The sequence below is a fragment of the Ixodes scapularis genome, unplaced genomic scaffold, assembly GCF_016920785.2.
Source record: "Ixodes scapularis isolate PalLabHiFi unplaced genomic scaffold, ASM1692078v2 PGA_scaffold4__175_contigs__length_147842914, whole genome shotgun sequence".
In the NCBI taxonomy this organism is placed as follows: Eukaryota; Metazoa; Arthropoda; class Arachnida; order Ixodida; family Ixodidae; genus Ixodes; species Ixodes scapularis.
The window spans coordinates 26,632,178-26,643,404 of record NW_024609879.1 but is presented as its reverse complement, the minus strand read 5'-3'; the positions used below and the strand labels follow the sequence as shown (position 1 = coordinate 26,643,404).

General features: G+C 46.6%; 1 long non-coding RNA gene across 1 annotated transcript; it reads left to right on the top strand.

Annotated features, from left to right (window-relative positions):
* The first annotated feature begins 9,906 nt into the window (after positions 1 to 9,906).
* On the top strand, positions 9,907 to 10,601 carry LOC120843618. Its single transcript, XR_005716223.2, has 3 exons — positions 9,907 to 10,009; positions 10,394 to 10,507; positions 10,566 to 10,601. It is a non-coding gene; the product is annotated as an uncharacterized LOC120843618 (long non-coding RNA).
* The last annotated feature ends 626 nt before the right edge of the window (positions 10,602 to 11,227 follow it).

Below are 11,227 nucleotides of genomic sequence, written 5' to 3'. Positions count from 1 at the left end.
GAAAATAATTGTATACTTCGCACTCACAAAAAAAAAAGAAAAAAAAAGCGACCTAATATAGAATCATCGATTAGCACAAAAGGTTAAAGATCGCAGGAGCTTCCTCGCTAAAAGTTTCTATGGTTATTCGGTGACGCAGGGCTGAAACAACTTCCCCTGGGCCCTAACGCAGCGTATACCTTTCGCTTCGATTCTCAGTCGTTCAAACGAAGATAGAAAATTGCGAATATTTTATGTTAGGAGTTATATCGTAAAAGTGTTGATAAGTACAAAATATAAAGATCGTAGGAGCTTCCTCGCTAAAAGTTGGCTGTGATTATGCAGTTACCTAGGGCTGAAACGAATTCCCCTAGGCCCTACGTCCGACGAATACATTTAGCGTCGATTCTGAGTCATTCTAACGTTCAAACAAAGCTAAGAGAATTCGAAAATTTCACGCTAAAAGCACTCAAAGTTCTATCGATCCTCGCACACATCCGGGAATCCGGTACGGCGATACGGCTCATGCGGTCTCACAGGCGTTAATATCCGCATGATCAAGAGCGATCTTAAGCAAAAAGGGTCTAAAGACTCATTCCTTCTTGTTTTTACTATATACCTGCGTCAGCGAGCACGAAAAAGCCCGAAGTCGTCGGAAAGCAGCTGCACACCACGGCCTACCGCGCACCGAACAAACTCGCATTCTCCAGCTCTGGACGCTGCCGTCTTACCGATGACGTCACGGCTCTTGTGAGGTAACGTGACGAGTGGTCACTTTTGCGTACAACATAGCGTACAACATAGCGTACAACATAGGGTGCCACTTCAGAACTTCCGGTTTCTCACTCTAAGCCCCTCTACCTCGTTGGAGAAGAGTCATGTAACGGGTGCACCCTTGCGGCGAGACGCAGAAATACACATCTCCCGAGAAATGGAATTACCAGTTCTGAGGAACGGTACTTACCTGAAGTTAGAGCGGGAATCGTACGAAGCCTATTTAAGCACTTTTACTATCAAATCACACAAGGAATGTCCGCGCGTGCTCCTCGCGTTCCTCGCGCTACCGCTTATTTTCTCGTCGGGTTGTAAAACCATGTTTCGGGACCTTACCGCTGAAAAGCTGTGCGCTGAATACCGAAGTCTCCTTAGATTCCCCGAGGAATGCTCTCTGCTATGAGATCCTCGCACTCCAAATCTTCGACCGTGCACTCTATAGACCGACACGCGGAGCGGCTCTCTTTACCAACACGGCCGGAAGGCCGCGCATGCGCGGTAGCTATGTGGGCAAAAGCAGCCCGGCTCACCGTGTTTTCGCCATTCCGGTCTCTGGCGTGCGCTCGTTGTTGACGTTGTAGGGACGCTTGTATCTTTATTTGTGCGTCGTATTTCCTCATAACGTATGTCGTATGCTATGCCCGACTATTTGAGCTCGTTGCCCGAGCCTGAACGGTAGCGGTATCGAAACAAACTGTGCGTGGACGGCGTTGCCTACGAGGAGCCGTGCGTCGTAAACAAGGCCTAGGTGCTGGACTTACGACGTAAAGTTGCTGCCACGGAAGTCGACGGCTCAGGTCGTCGTTTATTTAGTTTTCGCCAAGTCAGTTCACGCCCGACGCGGTGCAGGCCTACAAGTTTCTCGAGGCCGACGATTACATCGAGTCGGTTTCCGCACTGCCGGTGGGATCAGCAGACTGTGGGTCTGCGGAAGTGTGTGTATTCATTATTTGATTAAATACACAGAGCGTCTTCAAGTCAAGGTATGATATTTTTCAAACCCTCGTGACCACAAGGCATTACAACCAGAAAAGGTTTGTCCGTTTTGCAGTCTTGGCGGAAACAGGTTACAAGTACCGGCGTTACCAGGAACGCGTTACTTTTTTCAGTAACGTAGTAACCCACACGTTACGTTTTCGACACAGTAACGGGTAACGTACTTATGTTACTATTTCAAGTAACGTAGTTACGTTAGTCGTTACTACTTCCCAAGTCTTAAAGAAATTACTCTTCAATTGTTTCCGTGTTTTAGGCGTGAAGCCATGTTTTTTTTGCGTTTTTTCTCGTAAGTATTTAGGTGAAACCGTGAAAAAAAGATAAAGTAGTTATGTTCAGTTTCTGCTTGTATCGTCAAAACCGTAAAATGTGTTAAATCATAATTTTAAAAAAGTAACGCGAAGTAACGTGCCTTACTTTTTATCGGTAGCGGTAACGCGTTCCTTTTATTTTTAGATAACGTAGCTCAGTAACGCGTACCTTTTATTTGCAAGTAACGAGTAACGTATTTCGATACTTTTTTCGGTAACGCCTACAACACTGCCGTTCTGTCGCTGATCCCCTTCTCCTCGGTAGCGCGGGCGTAGCGAGCCTCCGACGAGCGCTTGGCCGGTGCGTTGTGCGCGAACACCGTGGGAACAAAATCCGGGTGGTCTCGATCAGACAACGGTTTCCCTGCACATAAGCAAGCCTCGGGACGGAGATTGAAATGTAAGCCGCTCCTACCTCCAAGAAAGTGTTTGCCGCACAAATGGTCGTTCGCGCGAGGCGACCATTCTTTTCGAACCACGGATATTATCCACCTTCTATGCCTTTTAGAGTCTGCCGGGTACTTGTGGAAACTCACTCCGCTGCTTTTCTTGTACATTTCGGTGCAATTAACGGCAACACAGCTTCGCAGCATGCTGAAATGCTATGACGCCCATGCGAAACGTGCGCGCTTTTGCCCACACCCCCCGGCTCCGGCGTGATCGCAGCGCCGCCGCAGCTCCGTGACGTCAAGCCCGCGTGTCGGTGTATAGACCCGTTGCTCTGGGGCAGGCGGCGCGAGCGCGTTCGCAAGACACGACCATGTTATGATGGCTGCACCATCCAGGTAGCTCTGTAACGTTCGAGTTTGCACGTACCACCTCCGAATACAAGCATCTGTCAGCATCTGTAGATGCGCAATAATAAAACTTCGAAGGAAATAAAAATTAAAATAAAAAAGAATTATGCAGCTCGCGGGCGCAGCGCCCCATTAAACATTAATTTCTTTCATACTTGCGCGAGCACGTACATTTCACTTTACGTGAGAGGGAAGCCAAAGCTACCAGCAAAAGCACGTTCCCCCGAACGATGCTCGCACTGCACGAGCGCGCACGTGCTTGGCGGGGACACTGAAAGCTCGAAACTTTCTCTTGTAGCCTCTGCTACGGTGGCACTTAAAATGAAACGGAGTATGAAAAACTCCAGCGGGGAAGCTTAATGACGCAAACGCGAGCCAAATATTCTATTTTGCTCGCCTGGAGCGCTGCTCGAAACTTAAGAAAAACGGGAATATGGCTCCGTCGTCGAACTGCCAGGCTTTGTGAGTATAAATGGGGCTATAAAACATAACGACTGATCGAAGATTATTTGTGTATTCTCAAGTTTATTGACATCTATTAAAATAACGAACCCGATTGTGCTGCGAGCTGGCTTTTCATTTTCATTTTAGTTTTCTACCTCGATTTGTGCCCTGCTGTTGAGTGTTGTTACAGACGTTGGGACCCAGTCAGGTGATTGCATTCGCCTTTTGTCCCAACCCCCTTGACAGTTGTGCCAAAAATAAAATAAACAAACAAACAAATATTCCAGTTCACGGGACACGCATACGCTAGAATTCACCTCTAACTCGTATTGTACAGAAGCTCTTCAGTTTCCCGTTAATTCTTTTTTTTTGGGTGATTTCAGATAAGATCGACCAAAGGGTGGCTGGTCGACATTTTTAAATCAACTGATGTTTTTATATAACATTGTCTAGTGTCTGGTATAAACGAATCCACACTTAGTTTTGACCAGAAAAAAAATTTGGAGACAAGAAAAATCGTAAGGCAGGGAGAGGTGGACAGTTGCAATAACGCGCACTGATGGAGGGGGCAAGTTTGAAAGTGAATAATTCAAACAATAAAATTAGGAGAATTTTAAAACTTTTTACAAACAAACTATGGGTACAACTTGCTTGTAATATAAATTAATAATATTTATGAAAAATGTATTTAGTTTTCTAACAATTGCCAAACATGCCTGCTCGAACGACAAATGGCAAACTTTGGAAATCTGTATCTCATGAAATAATTTAATCATTATTACATAACTTGCAGACATTATTTTACTAATATATGGCTATTATTGAACAAATAAATAAGGTATCTGAGTGACACAATAGTTACAATATATTTGGGCAAACACGAGAAAAAAATCAAAGAAAAATTCCAATGCGAATAAAAAAAAACACCACCTTCGATTTTTTTTAAATTTGGGTACCCTGTTATACTCTATTTCGGCATTCATTTCTATTAAAAACATGTTGCATCATTGCACTGTGAAAGAAGAAACAACTCCCCAAATTAGGGTCCTTTTTCAAAGCCTACACTCAGCAGTGTCCTATACAAGAAGTGACTCTGAGTTCCAGTTTCATGAAACTTGCACAAATCTTTTATATACATTTATTCAGATGAGGTCATTGATAAAAAGAGCGATCGGTCACACAGTAAAATTGGAGGAGAAACTATATACAGCATTTTACATAAGCGTACAAAGTGGTATCATATTAGAGACTAATGATTTGAGAAAAGATGATGCAGTGTGAAGTTGTACCTTCCGGTATATTTTACATCTAGAGTAAAATAAATAACTTCACTTCCCCACACAAAAACAAAGATATAATAGTAAGATATTTAGGTTGGCTGTGTATTTACGATTACAAACAATTTCAGGTGACGGATGCCATAGTGCCTAACTGGAGCATCTTCGATGCTCTCGGTGCATGAATGAATCGTGGCAAGCCGATATATTTTATCCTGCTCGAGGATAACATTTTGGGATTTTTTTTATAGTGATCAGATAAAAATTATTAGTAACCACCAACAAAAACAGTAGGATAAATACCCTGTGAAGAAAAATGTGATAAATAATATGTCCCTGCATTCAAAATGAGCAGTCCTTGGGAAATCAAATTCGGCACTTTACGCTAAGGTTTTCCTCGCTGTACCCATTTAATAAAGTTTCTTCCAAGCAGATCCGACTGTGCGTGCCACATATACGTCACAGGTCCCTTCTGTTGATGACTTGCTGAGCCGCCACGCGTGCCAAGACTGAATGCCAGGGAAGGCGCGCACCGTCAGCCACTCTTCTTTTTTTTGTTCACGATACCGAACAACCTCATTTTCGTCCAGATGCACGCCTTTCAGTTTCTTTGATAGAACGCTCACCATTGTCCTGGACGTCTGAATTGCGCTTACTGAACGTTCTCTCAGGTTGTTCAGCGTGGCCTGGTGCTTCACCAGTCCGCCAACTCCGTCACATGCATTTTTCCCATGTCCAGATGCAGAAAATAACCACTGGGCTTGTGGGCAATCGTCCTTTGCAAATTGGTGAAGCTGGTAGCGATTCTTGAAATGACTGGCGGCGCCGTCACTTACGTACGTCACGTACGAGTATACCGCAACGTTGTCTTCAACCCACTCCTTCACTTTTTCTAGAGCCAAGCAAGCGTGAGGGGCGTCGTGACACAGGTCCTCACTGATGATGGCAAAGCTGTTTGTAGATTTTCTTGTCGTCACTATACATGTAAATATCGAAACTTGTTTTTTTTTCCAGTGATATGCTTGCACTTCGTCAGGAAGCACGATGGTCCAGTTTTCAGCAAAGTCAAAATGAAAGACAATGCTCCCGCGTTGCATGCACTGTTTTTCATCGTAGATCGCTTTACCTTGCGTTTGCCGGATATGGTTGTGAAGTACCCAACTTCCAACCGTCACTTGGATGACTTTTAGGAAAGTCTCAGGTTCCAAAGTTATTTTCACAAGGTCGCCGGACTCCCATGTTGCAAGCACAATCTCTTCATCCTCCGGGATATCAAGTTCCTGGAGTGTAAGAAACTGGCCTTTTGGGCAGTGATCACAGTCTCCTTGAAGGCACAGTTCTGTTGCTGGGTCGCACAGAAATGCCGAGTTCATTTCACCAGTGTTGAATGTTGAGCCTGCAACGTTCTCTAGAGCGGCAATACAAATATAATAATTGGCGCAGCGCACTCAAACGCACACTTCCTGGTGTGGAATACATTGGACCCATCTAGGGCGCAACGAATAAAATTTCGTTAGCCCAACGCCGGAATCGGGATGCTTGTCTTTGTATATACGGAAGGCCTCTCGTATTGAGCGTGTCATGAAGCGCTTTGGCACGAACGTTTTCTCTCCGTTGAGCATGACAGAGATGACGTCCTTCTGGTTGGGACTTTGGCGCGAACATTGTAGCTCGTCTTTCGTGAAGTACTCTAGGGCAGCAGACAGGTTCTCAGGGCTCACCTTGCACCTCGTGTAAGGATCCGGCTCATACCACACGCCATGCTTTTCCTTGAGTTTTCGGGATTTACTGATGAGGTACATTGAGGCCTGTGGAATCATCTTTTGAACCTCATTCTTCGTCAGTGTTGACGGCAGGAGTGTAAGCAGTTGACAACGTTCCCGGAGAGAGGTGGCAGTTTCAAAGGCCTGCCGAAAGTTGTCCACCCACTCAGTGCATGTGGAGCATGTTGGTTCGGACGACCCCGATGGTGCGTCCCTGTCGTACGCAATACGTAGCCTTGAGCGCATATTCTTGACAGCAACCTGCTCCAGTTCTGTCTGCTTTCTCTTGACATAGGCAGGCCTGTCCCGACTTCTTACGACGCTTGGTTGTCTCAGCGGCGACACATCTGTAGGCAGTATGCTGCGATTTAGATCTTCAATTGCTTCTTCAGCTGGCACAAATATGTCAGGGCACTGCTCTGAGCTTCGCATCGAGATCTCCTTAGTGATGTGCATGAAGCAATGGTAGCACAGGTAGTCCGTCGCACTCACTTTGGTGGAACAGTCAGGCGGAAGAATTTGCTTCAACGAGTTTAGATCCAACTCGCCAACACTTCGAAAATTCCGCTGCTTTAGTATAATCTTTTTGTGTTTGCAAAAGTAATCTGCACAAAACACTCGTTCGGAGCTCCAGGACGTCTTCATATCGTATACATAAATAATAGAAATTAAACCCCAACTGATGGCATATAATTGCCAAGTGAAAGAACTACTAGGTGCACAAGTGACAAGTCCGAGGCTGAGGAGCTCACTCACTGCAAACGTACATTTGAAAAGAGAGGTCACAACTGAGGCTGTCGGCAAAGCTTGATCCACGTCAAAGGAAGAAAGAGGGAAAGTCTCCAGACAAAAAATTGTGGTCAGCGGCCTTCGAAAAAGACTTTCCGGAATCGCACTGTCGTCCCTCCACGCGCTGATATGAAAGCACCCGAGCTTCTACTACGTGGTTCATGACACAGCCTGAGCCATGTCGGCGACCGGTTCGCGAGGGGTTGGCGGTGGGGTTACGTTGATGGTCACTCGGATTAGCCCTTGCTGTACTGAGCTACCGCCTGCAGTGCCTTATCGCCGGCTGGTGTCAACAACGAGAACACACACACCCTGTCTACACCAAAACTACAAGCGTTCTCCGCACACGCGTCGCCGCCGCTTTTAAGCTTTTGTGAAATTGCTTTCTTTTGCCGCGGAGAACCGCGTTATCTTAACTACGCGCCTGAAATCCTTCCAGGCGGGCGTACACAATATCAATCGTTTCGAGAAATGCCCGTGGAGTAGAACTATGGGAAAATTCGGAGCCCGCGATGTCGATATCGTCGCCGTTGTGTTAGTACGCCGTCGCGTACTGCAGTCCCCCGTTGGGGGAGGGGGGGGGGCGGTCTTACCATAGAGTAACACAGTAAACGAAAAGAGGGGACACTCGAGCCGATTCGCGGCCCACGAGCTAGGGACTACGACGACTGTTCAGTGGCACTGCAGTCACACACCTAATTTAGACATTTATCATATTTTCACCCTTGATAAATAACTCCACTCTATAACCTAACATTTCAAAATTAATAGCAGTTCCAAATACTTTTAAAAACAATTTGGACAGCTGCGGCTTTGGCTGCGGCTCAGTGGATGGCTTTGGGGCCGTCGGCTCGGCGGACGGTAGCTTTCCGGTCACGTCGCTCGAAAGGTCGGTTGGGCTGCACTTGAGTGGCTCGTGCGGGCTTCTCGACATTCTTCCGTTGTTAGAAAGGTGAGTCGTTTTACTGACACCGTATTTTGCTTGCTTTTGGCTATAGTTGGATGCACGGGCTAAAGCGCGAGCTAATTGCTCTGGATGAAGCCTCGGCAGTTGCACGTGCACGAGTGCGCTCGTGCAGCGAGAGCGCCAGTTAAGGCACTCAAGGCATACTCAATTTCATACCTCATGTGCATCGCTGTCAATGCTGGTAACGCGAGCGCGTGGCTTTTGCGCCAGCAGCTATGACAGCGTTGTACATGGCGCCATGTATGAAGCAGGGTAGGTACCGCAGGGGGTACAGGTAGCCGTCATGCGCGCTTTGCTTAGGGCGAGGCCATCCTAAGCAAAGCGCGCTCACGAGGAAAATACAAAGAAATGGAAGGTGACAATACCGTGAAGGCTTTTCTTTATCACCACTCTTTGTTGTCGCTTTAACAATTTTGGTTCCCGAATTGCTATGAAATGAAGGCACCGAATTCGCGTAATCTCAAATTGACTTGTGCTATTTTCGTTTCCCAGCTGATGCCGCCAGGATGTTTGGCTACGGCAGCTAGTGTTGCGTAGCCTGGTGCGGAAACAATGGGAGAACGCGCAAGAAGCCAGGAACAAAGTTCTTCCGAGTTCCACGAGACGACAGTTTGTCCTTCGTTTTAACAACGTACTGGACGCATAGTTCTAATGAAAACCGGAGAGGAAGATGAATGTTTAATCAAAACTTACTTAATCAAAACTTTACTTCTGTTAGTACTAAATTTAGTTTTAAAACATTCCGTTCCATGATAACCGGATTGTGGTGGACTAGCTTCCCAGCTCTGCAAGGCAGACTGCATTACAAATTCGTTGCTACGTGCTGAATTAACATGATATGCAAGGAAAGCACAACTCGTTTTTTTTATTTGTTTTTATTGAGATTAAGTTTTTTAATGTTTCTATAAATGAACAAGGCACTAAAACTAGCTGATGCCCATTGTCAGCACTGGTATAAAACTACCAAACTCCCAAAAAAGTTGCACTTCTTTTTATAGCATTGCGCACCTTTTAACCAGTCAGCAAAAATGTGTATGTGTGCAGTCAATAAATAACTACAACCTTCTGAAGCACTATTAGTTTGCTTATCACCTCCATGTGAAACCACAATATCTAAACCATTAAGCGCCGTTCACACTCTTGCAACCGCGTACGACCGAGAGACAAGACCAGGACCAGGTCTTAGGACCAGGCGCGCAGCAGCGCGCCTGGTCCTAAGAAGTTTCTCTCGGTCGTACTCGGTTGCAAGAGTGTGAACGGGCCTTTATGGTCAAATATTTTATTTTTAACAAAAATAAAGAATAATGAAGTTCACTACATCTTCCGGGTCCAGGGCATGGGTGAGGTATGCCAAAAAAGACGACCTTCTGCGAAAATTGTCCAGTGAGCTGCATGCGAAGTATTTCGTCTGCAGCAGTCACTTCACAGCGCGTGACTTCATGGACCCTGGGCGAACAAAGCTAATGAAAACCGCTGTGCCTTCAGTTCGCCCATCGACATATTCAGATGCTGAGAGAGCTAAAGGTAAAGATTTATTTAACTATCCATATACGAAAAGTATATTACTTGTGTAAAACTTTATTTAAACACAATATTGCTTCTACGGCTTCACAACCTAACTTATAATAGACGAAACTCTTTCAGACTTCATGGAAGCGACAACCCCACCGTGCGGCGCAGACCCCATTTAGGCTACAGCCTCCAGCTTCCGGCCCGAAGAACCCTCAACCGCTGCCCATAGTGAGGAAGGACTTGTGTTGGAAACAACAGCCTGGGTCTAATAGACAAATTTTTCCAGACTCTATGGAAGCGACACCCCCACCGTGCGGCGTAGACCCCATAGAGGCTTCAGCCCCATCATGCGGTGCAGCCTCCAGCTTCCGGCCCAAAGAACCCTCAACCGCTGCCCATGGTGGGGAAGGACTTGTGTTGGAAACAACAGCCTGGGTCTAATAGACAAATTTTTCCAGACTCCATGGAAGTGATACCCCCAGCGTGCAGCGTAGACCCCATGGAGGCTTCAGCCCCATCATGCGGTGCAGCCTCCAGCTTCCGGCCCGAAGAACCCTCAACCATTGCCCATGGTGAGGAAGGACTTGTGTTGGAAACAACAGCCTGCGTCTAATAGGCAAATATTTCCAGACTCCATGGGACCGACAACCCCACCGTGCGGCGCAGACCCCATGGAGGCTACAGCCTCCAGCTTCCGGCCCGAAGAACCTTCAACCGCTGCCCATGGTGAAGAAGGACTTGTGTTGGAAACAACAGCCTGGGTCTAATAGACAAAGTTTTCCAGACTCCATGGAAGTGACACCCCCAGCGTGCAGCGTAGACCCCACGGAGGCTTCAGCCCCATCATGCGGTGCAGCCTGCAGCTTCCGGCCCGAAGAACCCTCAACCGCTGCCCATGGTGAGGAAGGACTTGTGTTGGAAACAACAGCCTGCGTCTAATAGACAAATATTTCCAGACTCCATGGGACCGACAACCCAACCGTGCGGCGCAGACCCCATGGAGGCTACAGCCTCCAGCTTCCGGCCCGAAGAACCTTCAACCGCTGCCCATGGTGAGGAAGGACTTGTGTTGGAAACAACAGCCTGGGTCTAATAGACACATTTTTCCAGACTCCATGGAAGCGACAGCCTCACCGTGCGGCGCGGACTCCACGGAGGCTACAGCCCCTTCATGCAGCTCGTCCTTGGATTTCCGACCGGTGACACCGTCCACATGGTCCTCCTCTCAACCAGTTGGAGCTTGTATGTGTCCCATTTCTTTTGTTCACCTGTGCCCATATGCTACTACTCCTATAACTAAAATTCATGCATGTTAAGGTGGGTATTAGTTTGTCTACTTTTCCGGTGATGGGCTTTTCATGCAAAACCTGTAATATACCTTGCGTACTGTATTGTCAAGGCATACAGTGGAAATATGTAAATTTAGCAAACATAGCCCAGTTTCCCACGATTTCAAATTGCCTGTAGTTTAGGGGCATATTATCTACTTGCAGATTATGTCACTGTAAGGTAATGTTGGCTATGCTGGTTATAACGAGAACTGCTTACCTGCTCTGATTTCGTTATTTTTATTTTTTATCCGTTTCAGGTACTTCTACGCCTCCTCTGCGCAGTTCTG